The sequence below is a fragment of the Balaenoptera physalus genome (assembly GCF_965194825.1).
Source record: "Balaenoptera physalus genome assembly, chromosome: 20".
Taxonomy (NCBI): domain Eukaryota; kingdom Metazoa; phylum Chordata; class Mammalia; order Artiodactyla; family Balaenopteridae; genus Balaenoptera; species Balaenoptera physalus.
In genome coordinates, this window is record NC_138901.1 from 40,313,291 (window position 1) to 40,325,775 (window position 12,485).

At 37.3% G+C, this 12,485-nt stretch overlaps 1 protein-coding gene across 4 annotated transcripts in view; it reads left to right on the forward strand.

Moving 5' to 3' along the window:
- The first annotated feature begins 109 nt into the window (after positions 1-109).
- VMP1 (vacuole membrane protein 1) overlaps positions 110-12,485 on the forward strand; it is a 141,931-nt gene continuing 129,555 nt past the window's right edge. Inside the window, exon 1 of one of the 4 annotated variants that reach the window (XM_082440090.1) lies at positions 110-258. The gene's annotated coding sequence lies outside the window, so the exon portion shown is untranslated. Of the gene's footprint in view, positions 263-12,485 lie in introns of all 4 variants that reach the window. The other 3 variants (XM_082440091.1, XM_082440088.1, XM_082440089.1) reach the window with 3 other exon arrangements.

Below are 12,485 nucleotides of genomic sequence, written 5' to 3' on the forward strand. Positions count from 1 at the left end.
AACAGTCATTCTTCCTCTCGCCCCGCCCACAATTCCCTAACCCAGACTCGAACTGAAATCCCGCGAGTATCAGCTGAGGTGGCCGAAAGGAGGGGGGAACGTTTTTCTTCTGGAGGCGGCCTCCCGGAGGGGAAACGGACCGGAAGTGACGTGAGCTAGTTCCGGTTGGCCGGAGCCCTGCGGCGGGTGAGAGAGTCAGTCGCGAGCCGCTTCCAGGATCCGAGATCCGGAGATCCGGAGAAGCCGGAGTCAGAGCGGGTAGGTAAGCGAGAGCGGGGAATTGGGGACGGACGCCTGAGGCTATCCTCAGAGCTTAGCTTCTTCTGCACTTAGACGGTGCAGATCTAGGGCACCGTGATTTCGACTTAAAGCAGTGCTTTAGAGCGCTGCTGACTCTGTCTCAGTCTGGCAGTAGATTATTTGGGACACCTCCCCGTGGTTGGCCAGCCGTACTGGACTCCCAACCATTCCCTCTCATCGCGGCGAACTTGGAAGCCGTTCTGAGCTTCTGTAGAGTACCCATCTCCTCTTTCTCTCCGGGTGTCTAGGACCTTAGAGTAAACGAGGAAGGTCTTCCCTGCTGATGACCAAGCTGTTTCTCAGCATTTGTCAGTTGGTTTCTTGCCCCCCGCCCCCCGCCAACCACTAGCACATGATTCTATTTTGTATCCATTTCTAAACAAAATTCAGACGTGCAAGTGCCTTCTAAAGCGTTGGTGGCCAAGGGAGTGGGGCCTTCCCTCCGTAGATCTCTTGCAGAGGACCTTCACGTTATTTCCCACTACTTTCATGAAGAATAGCGTTCTCTGCCTTTTCCAAATCCCTGACCCCATGTATTTCTTTACAGTGGAGGTATTTGCAATAAAACATGTAGGTTAGTTTAACCTCTAAACTTTCAGTAAGCCATATGTGACCCTGTGTCACACTGCTTAAGATTATTTGTGACCTCCAGTAAGTTTTGCACTGTTGTCTTTTGTCTTCCTGCAAATTCATGCAAAACTCTCATATAGGCTCTGGCACTGTTTACCTGTCTTGACAACATAGCTCCTTTTCCTAACTTTAATGTCTTTCAATTCTTCTTTGGAGCTTGTCAGAAATTCTGTAGACGGATTGCACTGATCCTTTGGAGAAGTTCGTACAAGTATTTCTAATGTTGTAATGATAGAGAATTTAATGTTCTGCTACTACCTATTAATTGTATTATCATTGGCCCTGATTTTAGTTGTGTATTCTTATTATTATTTACTAGGCAACATTTTATGCATTACAGATTATTTTTTTATTGACCTTTGGAAGAGGTGGTGGTATCCAGACAAATGTGGCCAATTTGTGTAGGTGTGAAATGACTCTACAGTAGAAATCTTTTATATTTTACTTATTTGCCTATATTATTTTAAAACACTGGAGCATTTTTTTCCCCTTTGAGGAATATATCCTACTTGATAATATAGTTTAATTCCTTGATTCACAGTCCAGAATAACCTAGTTTCTGAAATACTTCAGTAAATGATTTAATACCTTTTAGCAATTTAATGCTTTATAGCTAGTTTAATCAATTTGTTGTTTATTTACATATTGTTCTTATTTTTGAGTTAGAAAATTTTTTCACACTTGTCTTTGAAACGAGGCAACAAGATTTTTGAGATGTGGAATTATATAAATTAGATGTTATTATTTTTAACAGCTGGTAAATTTGCTTTTTTACTTTATAACTGCCACACCTGGTCTTATATTCTTTTTGTTCAGTCCAGTTATCCAGGGGCTGATTACCCAAATTTTCTCACTTTCCAACTTCTTCCTGCCTTTGACTTGAATTACTACTTTTTAGGATTGCAAACATCATTAAACTTTAAATCAGAAGACCTAGATTGGAATCTGGGCTCCAACACTTACTGAGTATAGGTTGGCAAGTTTCCTAACTTTCTGAGCTGATCTGAATTGTGTTGATTAAAGTACTGCTCACTTCATAGGATTGTCACAGTGATGAAGGGAGATAGTAAATGTGAAATCACTATGTAAATGAAAATATGGTGATATTGTCATTTTACTCTGAAAGCAGGAAATATATCAGTGCAGAATACTGTTACTTTGCATCATTTCAAAATTTGATGTTTTATATTAAGTGTGTTATTTATCTGAAATTTGTCACACACTTTTCTGAGATGATCTTTGCCCTCCTTTTGAACGCAATAAAAGCTAATCAGGAATAGTTTGAAACTGTAATCCACTGTATTAGTCACCTTGGTTTATAAGTAGGTGACTTCAGAATGAGTTTAGTTTTGCATTTGGGAGTTTAAATTTGATCTTTTTTGGCCATCAGGTATTGTTATTAAGAATTTCCAAGTGCAGAGGAAGTTGAACTTTTGGGCGCTTACATATAGTTAACTAAAGCCTTACTTACTTATATTATTTTACTGAAACCTATTGAAAGCAATATTTAGAATTAGAAGCAACCTCTGTGAACACAGAGTTAGATTCTTCTCATTTAACAGAGGAGAAAATTAGGGCCCAGAAACAATCAGTAATTGGTTTGCCTGAGGTCATATGGCTTAGGTAGTGCCAGAGCCTGAACTGGAAATGAGGTCCCAAGTGTTCTTTCTTTCTGCTAAGGTTGTCTCCAGGCATCTTTATTTGGTTTCACAGTATTTCCTGGTTTGCATGAAAATGGTTTTTTTATGTATCAAAGGGATCTATATGCGTATGTACATTTTTTCCCCTTTTTACCTTATTTTCAGTCTTGTAAATTATAGGAAAACAAAAACTATGCTTGGCAAAATTTGTGGTGGAATGGAATAAGGATAGAAAAAAGTTAGTTCTATTCTTCAGAAGTTATTCTGAGTTCATGCTTCATTACTATCAGGTATCAAGGTGTCTTCTTTCTGGCAAGTGGAAAAGACAGAGGATCTTTGTAACACATGTCTCTACTGAGTGAGTGTCGTTGCTAACGAGTAGGAGGAAGCTATAATAATTTCTTTGCTCCTGATAAATATTTTCCCAAGCTATTTGTAATTTTAATATAATTATTTCATTCTGGGTAAATAGCCACTGTAGAAGAGTTTATTTTTTGTCTTGTTGAGAATCCTTTTGCTTCCATTGATTTCACAAAACTTGTTTAGTCTCTGACTATAATTTAAAGAGTTTGTCAGTATTCCAGAAATAAAAAATCTTTTCAGTAGGTCACCGTGGTGTTGTTCTAGAGGTTCATTAATAAAACCTTGGTCTTTATAGGTTTTCCTGGAAGGACTACATAGATAGTGTTAAGAGCCTAGGCTATGAATTTAGATTGCCTTAGTTCAAATTCCAGGTCTACTACTGTGCAACCCTTGGTCTAGTCTAGTTACTTAACCTCTTATTATCTCAGTTTCCTCCTAGATATTGAAGTTAGTACACACCTTTATTGTTAGGGTTAAGTGAATAGATTTAAGTAAAGCATTTAGAACAGTGCCTGGCATATAGTTAACCATGATTGTTATGTCATCATTATCATGTGGCCTACTGAGCAGTTGCTAAGAACTTTTTCCAGCCCTCTTTCGAAAGCATATCTTTGTGTTCCTGCTTACTTGATTATTGTTTGCTCATTATTAATGAAGTTTCAGTAAATATATATATGGATATATTCACATTTCGTTAATGTTTTACAGCATATGTGGGATTCTTAACCAAATGAGTCGTTCTTGTAGGCCATTATCTCAACCTTTTTGTGTTATTAACAGTTTACATTATATGTGTAAGCCACAACACAGAATTTGAGAATTGAAATTTGGGGGTTTGATATTTAGCAATGGCTTCTAGCACTTACTTTCTTTGCATGAGAAGATTATTTTGCCGTGATATCTATTGTCATATTTATCTGTTCATTCATCCAATCAGTGAACAAACATCTTGTGTCTTAAGCCTTTTACCAGGTTCTGGGAAAAACAGTGGGAAACAAAAACTAATAGATATTTTAGTTAGGAGCCTGACAGAGAGAAAAAAAATAATACAAAAATGAAAGAATAAGCACAGTGTAATAAATGTTATGAAGGAAACAGTCAGGGGTCTGAGAGAGAGTTAATGTGGATATGTGCTTGTTTAAGACTCTAGTATCACACACCTAGAATATACTGACATGAGATAAGATAGGAAACATTCATGGTCCAGGTTATGTAGAGCTTTGCAGGCCATGGAAATGAGTTTGGATTTGATTTTGAGTGTAGTTAGGAAGTCATTCTACAGTTTCAAGTAGGAGAGTAGTATGATTTATAAGTAGTTTACTCTTGCTCATGTGTGAAGGATGAATTGAAGGGGACAAGAGTAGAAATGGAGAGAGACGTTAGGAGTCCATTGAGTAGTCCAAGTGAGATATGAAAATGGCCTGGACCAGAGTGGTGGCAAAAAAGTGGAGAGCAGTGGGTGGATACTACATATATCTGGAATAGGATTGGTCCTGGATTAGATGTGAGGTGTAAGGAATTGAGAAGAGTCAAGGATGGCTGTGCCTCTGGACTCAGTAACTTGGTGGACGGTTGTGCCAAGTAGTGGGAGAGGGAAGGTTTGGGGAGGACCAGGTTTGTTACTGGAAGAGGGCTGTGGAGGGAGAAAAAAGCACGTGTTAAATTTGAGGTGCCTAGGAATCATCTAAGTGCTGCTATTAGGTATTCCAATCTAGAGGTCAGGACGAAAAATACAAATTCAAGCTAGTATTTTAAACCGTGCAGCTAGATAAGTCACTTGAGGGAAACAGGGAAGAGGAGCGGTCCCAGGTCAGGTAAAAGAGAGCTGGCAAAGGAGACTAAGGAGTGTTTAAAGAAAGAATGATGGGGTACACAGAACTCATAAAAGTGGTTCCACCTAGAGAGTACTAGACAGATGAGGGACAGAGGGGAGCAAGATTTTTCATTTTTTTTAAATTTTATATTTTAGAGCATGTGGAAGTCTTTGCTTATTCAGAATTCTCTTAAGAAATGGTCAGGTCTGTCAAATGCCGCTCTCTAGTCTATATGAGGACAGAATAAAGTCCAGTAAGGTTGAATTGGTTGATCTGACTAGCTACTTCTAATCTCATCATTTGAGTCTGGTTCCTTCCAGAAACTTTCAGGTCACCACATTTGAAAAACGTTTAATCAAGCGAATATACAAGATTCTTCTGCTCCTTATAAGTTTTTAAGATCTATTTAGAAGAGATTTTATTTTTTATTTTTTATACATATTTTTCAATTTTTACTTTAAAGTAATTATAGGAAGTTGCAGAGATAGTACAGAGTATGATTGGTAGGTGTATGATAATTGCATGTTTAGTTGTTGGGTTTTTTTTGGGGGGGGGCCCGCGCCACGTGGCATGCGGATGTGGGATCTTAGTTCCCCAACCAGGGATCGAACCTGGGCCCTTGGCAGTGAGAACATGGAGTCCTAACCACTGGACCGCGAGGGAATTCCCTAGAGGAGCTTTTAGTTCTGATTCTTTGGGGCAGAGGAATTTTCTTTAATTTTTTTAAATAATCAGAGAGTATCTATAGTATTTCTATATCTATGAAACCGTAAGTTTTAGAAACTTAAGTGTTTGAATTTATCAGTAACCTTAATAACTATTGGTAAGTGGAACATGCCAGACAGACTCCTGCCTCAAAGTCTTTGCACTTCTTTTTTTTCTTTCCCTACAGTGCCTCTTCCCCATATTTTTCCATGGTCCTTTTCTAATGTCACATTCTCAGAGAAAGCTTCTCTATCCACCCTGTTAAATATTGTGCACAAACACATACATATGCACACATACCAAATTTCTTTATTTTTCATTTGTAGTACTTACTTCTATCTGATGATATGTTTGAATATTTGTCTGTTTATTGCTGTGTCTCTAGCATCTCACACTGTGCCTGGCACATAGTATGTACTCAGTAAATATTTGTTAAATGAGTAAATGAAAAATTTATTTTCACAGCTGTGTAATATTTCATTGTACCTTAATTTATTTATCTGTTTTCCTGACAGTGGACATTTGAGTAGTTTATAGCTTTTGCTATTAAGACCAATGTTGCTAAAAATAATATTGTACATATTGGCTCTTCACATGTGCAAGAGGTTCTTTTGGCTATATACCTAGGCATAGAATTCTAACAAGGGTATGCCAATATTCAGCTTTACAAGTTGTTTCCCAAACTCTGCTATTGTCGTCCTTCCTAATTCTTGCCAAAGAATGCATGTAAAGAGTGATGTAGTGGATTATAGATTCTTCTCATCATCGTATGCATACCCCTCTGCAATATGATTTTACTTCTAGAGTCTCTTATTCCACCCCTTGACTCTGTACTTGACTGTGTGACTTGCTCTGGCCAAAGGGACATCAGCAAGTGTGACACAAGGAGAGACTTGAAAAGCACTTGCACGTTGGGTCCTGTCTTCTCTTACTGCTCTTTTGAACCCAGAGCCCACCATGTGGAAAAAGCCCAGGCTAATGTACTGGGGCATAGAGGACTAGCTGGACCAAAACAAGGCATCACAGCTTAGACCTGCCTAGCTTAAGAGCCAAGCTAGCCCAGAGCAGAACTGCCCAACCTAATTCACAGAATCATGAGAAATACTAAATGATTTTTTTAAGTTGCTAAGTTTTGGAGCTACGTTGTTAAACATAGCAAAAGATAATGGATATACAACACTGTAAATTAACTATACTCCAATAAAAATTTACGAAAAAAAGATAATGGATACAAATGATACCTCATTGTGATCTTGGTTTATATTTTTAGGATGTCAGTGAGGTCAAATAGATCCTCTGCTGTGAAATACCTCTTCCTGTCTTTTGCCTGTTTTAGTTTTGTAGGATTATTTGTCTTTTTCTCAATAATTAAAAATTATTATCTGCCTACTAGTCCTTTTCAGTTATATGTTTCTGTGGTTTGTCTTCTCACTTAAGATATCTTGTGATGAATTTAAATTTTAATTTCAGTGTTGTCCGATTTATCAGTCTTTTTCTTTATGATCAGCTCTTGCGTATGTCTCAAGAAATCCTTTCCTACCCCAAGGCAGAAAGGCATTTATGTTTTCTTCTGAAAGTTTTGCTTCTTGACCTTTAAATCTTCAGCCCATTTGGAATTAAATTTTGTGCGTGGTTCAAAGTAGGGATCCAGGTTTTCTTTTCTTTTATGGATAATCAATTTGAACAGTCTCTCCTTTCCCCACTGATTTATCTATCTTGCCATCTCTGTCATGTAGAGTTCCAAATATACAAGAATCTTTTGAGAAGCCACATTTTCTGTTTCTTGGTCAGTTTGTCTATCGCCATACCTATAAAACACATCTTCATTATTTATTACTCTAACATATGTACAGAGAGATAGATATACTCTGGATATGAGAACTTTGTCGGATACGTGTATTGCAAGTATTTTCTCTCATTCTGTGGCTTACCTTTTTTTTTTTTTTTAACAATGTGTTTCAAAGAGCAAAAGGTTTTAAATTTGTTAAAGTCCAGTTTATACATTTTTTTCTCTTATGGTGCATGCTTTTTAAATCCTAAGAAATATTTGTCTACCCCAAGATCACCAAGATTTTTCCCGTGTTGTTTTTTTTTTTTTTTTTTTTCTGGAAGCTTTATGGTTTTAGTTCTTGCATTTAGATCTATGATCCATTTCAAATCAGGTGTTACATATGAGAGAGGGTCAATGTTCACTTTTTTCATAAGAATATTCAGTTGAAGTAGACATTCCTTTCACCATTAAATTGCCTTGTACTTTTGTTGAAAAGTAATTGACCCTATGTATGTGGGTCTATTTCTGTATTATCTGTTCTGTTCCATTGATCTATATCTATCCTTTTGCCAAAACCACAGTCATGATGACTGTAGCTTTATAGTAAAGCAAGACTTGAAATCAGTTAGTGCAAGTCTTCCACCTCTATTCTTTATCCAAATTGTTTTAGCTATTCTAAATTCTTTGCATTTCCATATAATTTTGAATCCATTTGTCACTTTCAATTTTTAAAAAAGCCTGCTTGAGTTTTGGTTGCGATTGCATTAAAGCTATACATTAGTTTGAGGGAAATTGACATAGTAACAATATTGAGACTTCCAAATGATGAACATGATATGTATTTTCCTATTTATTTAGGCCCTCTGTGATTTCTTTTTAAAATTTTTTTTAGAATAGGTCTTGTATGTATTTTGTCAAACTTACCTCTAAGTCCCTCTAAGTACATGAACTTTGTTTTTTAGACCCACAGAATATTTTTATTGAATTTTTTTCTTTTTAACTGTATATCCTCACCTTAGTATAGGTGAAAATCTAAATATAAATCTCATAAAAACAGTAGTTGAAAACAGAATTATATATATATACACACATATTTATATACCTCAGAGATTGAATTGACAGTAAGCATAATTTTTCCTTAGAACCAAATGGATATATAAATCATATATAAATACCTAAGGATCATCTAAAAATGAGATATTCATGAATATTTCTAGGCCACATGCAGAACAAGTATATACATTGTGACATCAATAAATACTTTCTGAATTAATGAAAACAAAAGATCTCAGGAGGTTTGTGAGTCTTACAACATGTTGTCTTCAATATTTCTTTCGTTGTTTGCTAAGTGGACACTCTAAAAGGCATAGCAATTATTTAGTCTATCCTTGTTCATGTTACCATCACCCCCAAATTACAAAATTAATCTACATTTCTTCTGCTTTCATAGAAATCTATTTAACATTATGTCCTTAGACTTCTGCCAAAAGCCGATGTTGAAATGACCATGCAAGGAATATTTTGGCATCTTTCATAAAACTGCAATTTGGGGACTACATGAACTTTTAAAAAATTTAACTTTCTGTGTATTCCAAGTATATAATAGAGTATTGATTTTGACCTTTAACCTGTGACCTTGCTAAAATTCACTTATTAGTTCTAGTAGTTCTGAGCATTTTTCAATTTTCTTTTATTTTGACCCTAGTTATTTAGAACTGTGTGCATTAACTTCTAATTGTGTACAAATCTTATATTTTTGTTGCTGAAGTTTGACCTAATTTCTGGGTTGAGAATGTGGTCTGTGATGCCCATTGTTTGGAATTGGTTGTGACTTATTTCTTGGCTTAATTATGATAAGTGGCTTATGAAAAAATATGTATTCTCTTAATTGTTAGATGCTGAATTTTATACATATCCCCCCTATATTTTATTTCTTAATTTTATTGTTAAAATCTTCTATCTTATTGAATGTCTTGTTTTTGTTTTTTGTTTGCTTGAAATATCAGTTATGAACAGTTGCTTTGAAATCTCCCGATATAATGTTGGATTTATTCATATATCTGTGTACCTTTATCTATTTTTATGTTGTAAATTTTGATGCTGTATTCTATTAGGTGAATTCAAATTTAGAATTGTTGTATCTTCCTGGTGAGTTGAACCTTTTATCATTGTTCTCTTTCCCTAATAATGACTTTTGTCTTTTGTTTTATTTTCAACCTTTTTTTAAAAATTAATTAATTAATTAATTTATTTATTTATTTTTGGCTGCATTGGGTCTTCGTTGCGCGTGGGCTTTCTCTGGTTGCGGCGAGCGGGGGCTACTCTTCGTTGAGGTGCACGGGCTTCTCACTGCGGTGGCTTCTCTTGTTGCGGAGCACGGGCTCTAGGCTCACAGGCTTCAGTAGTTGCAGCACGCAGGCTCAGTAGTTATGGCTTGTGGGCTCTAGAGCGCAGGCTCAGTAGTTGTGGCTCACGGGCTTAGTTGCTCTGCGGCATGTGGGATCTTCCCAGACCAGGGCTCGAACCCATGTCCCCTGCATTGGCAGGCGGATTCTTAACCACTGCACCACCAGGGAAGTCCTCAACCTTTTTTTATCCTTATTTTAAAAAGGGTGGAATTTTTTTTTTAATTAATTTATTTATTTTTGGCTGTGTTGGGTCTTCGTTTCTGTGAGGGCTTTCTCTAGTTGCGGCAAGCGGGGGCCACTCTTCATCGCGGTGCACGGGCCTCTCACTATCGTGGCCTGTCTTGTTGCAGAGCACAGGCTCCAGACGCGCAGGCTCAGTAGTTGTGGCTCACGGGCCTAGTTGCTCTGCGGCATGTGGGATTTTCCCAGACCAGGGCTCGAGCCTGTGTCCCCTGCATTAGCAGGCAGATTCTCAACCACTGCGCCACCAGGGAAGCCCCAAAAGGGTGGAATTTTTAAAAATATAATTTGCAATCTTTTTCAAGTGATGAGTTTAATCTGTTCATGTTTATTTTGATTATTTACATATTTGGCCTGTTTGGACTTGTTTCTATCAAGTACTGTTTCAATGCTCCCCAACTTGAGAACAGTTTAGCTCTGGTCTTTCTCTTTCTGATTTATATACCTTTGTCCAAATTTCAAAATCTGTTTCGTAAATCATAAATTTTAGAATTATCTGGATTAAATCCTTTATTTTGATGTAAGTAATCTGAAGCATGTACCTTTGTCATTTGAAAATATTCTGTGACTTAACTTTTCATATTAATGACTTGTACAGACCAGTTTATATTCCTCAGGTATTTAGGGGCAATAAAATAGTGAGGTCTATTAAGCAATCTGAATGTAAAATTTTGTCAGAGAAATATACAAACAGTGATAACCTACAAATGAGTCAGTTTGAGTAATGAGAAGCTATGGAGATGAGTGTTCTCTTAATTCTAGTAATGGGGAACATGTGTAAATACTAGGACAAGCTAAGCCTTTAGGACTATTTTTTTGTCTTTTTTTTTTTTTTTCTGTGACTCCAGAATTACTTGGTGAGAATTGAAAATACTATCATCAGACTGTTTTGTATAGTAGAAGAAACGTTGAATTTGGACTTGGGAAAGTGAGGTTGAACTCTTACTTTGCCATTGATATGCTGCTGAGTTGCTATTTGGGGCCCTTTGAGCCCTCAACTTCTCGTTTGTAGAAGGCAAGTGTAAAAATAACAGTTTCCTACAAAGTGTTGTTCGCATCATATTAGCTAATCTATATGCAACCTATAACTCACTATACAGAAGTAGTTGTTATTACAGAAATCCAAAACCCTGGCCTTGGGCTGGGTAGGATTCATAGACTACTAGAAGAGAAAGGAAATTATGGCAGTCTTTTACTCTATGTGCCTGATAATTGGATGAGGAAAGGGAGAATAGGGGTGTGAAATGACATTCCGAAGTTCTCTCAGTTAGCTGAATGTCCCAAATCTAGACTGTCATTCCTTTTACTACCTTAATTCTTTTTTTTTAATTATTTATTTATTTATTTTTGGCTGCGTTGGGTCTTCATTGCTGAGCGCTGGCTTTTCTCTAGTTGTGGAGAGTGGGGCTACTTTTCGTTGCAGTGCGCGGGCTTCTCACTGCGGTGGCTTCTCTTGTTGCAGAGCACGGGCTCTAGGCGTGCGGGCTTCAGTAGTTGTGGCTCACGGGCTCTGGAGTGCAGGCTCAGTAGTTGTGGCGCATGGGCTTAGTTGCTCCGCGGCATGTGGGATCTTCCCGGACCAGGGCTCGAACCCGTGTCCCCCTGCATTGGCAGCCGGATTCTTAACCACTGCGCCACTAGGGAAGCCTACTACCTTAATTCTTGACCTTACTCTTACTCCCCCATCTTTTTGGTAAAAATGTTTTGCTGAAATTGCACTGGTTATGAAAAACTGAATGAATATTTAAGAAGTAGATTGAGGGAAAATGAAAACTGGGATTTTTCAAGTTGTAATTTTACAAGTTATGCATTTTCCCTGCGAAAATAAAATCATGTTTTTATGCATAGGAACGTAAGATATTTTTATATATTGGAAAGTGAGAGATGAAGAAACCTTCCCCAAAACCTATCAGACTCGCAAAAAGGGAGTTCCTAAAGTGTCTTCCAGGTTGTATCTTTTCAAAATTTGGATTTTTACTTAAAATTTTATCTAATTAAAAAAATTAGGGTTTCCCTGGTGGCGCAGTGGTTGAGAGTCTGCCTGCCAATGCAGGGGACACGGGTTCGAGCCCTGGTCCGGGAAGATCCCACATGCCGCGGAGCAACTGGGCCCGTGAGCCACAATTACTGAGCCTGCGCGTCTGGAGCCTGTGCTCCGCAACAAGAGAGGCCGCAATAGTGAGAGGCCTGCGCACCGTGATGAAGAGTGGCCCCCACTTGCCGCAACTAGAGAAAGCCCTCGCACAGAAACGAAGACCCAACATGGCCAAAGATAAATAAAATAAATAAATTAAAATAAAAACAAAAAACACACACAAACTTTAAAAAAAAAAATTAGATCTGGAGCAGTGGCCTTTTTCAACAGTTAGACTATGATGAGTTGAATATACTTTATACTTCACTTAATTAAGTTGAGGGACATTTTAGGCCAGAAAAATATACACTTATAACCTGCTAACCCATTATTAGGAGATTTATGGAGATTTTGAATTCTTTTAATTGTTACCTAACTTGGGATTTTAACTTTTTAATTTCCCAAAGCTTTAGAAAGTTCAGAAAGATTCAAGGAATGTTTTCATATATTCTCATTAAAGTAATGACTTTTCAGAGAACA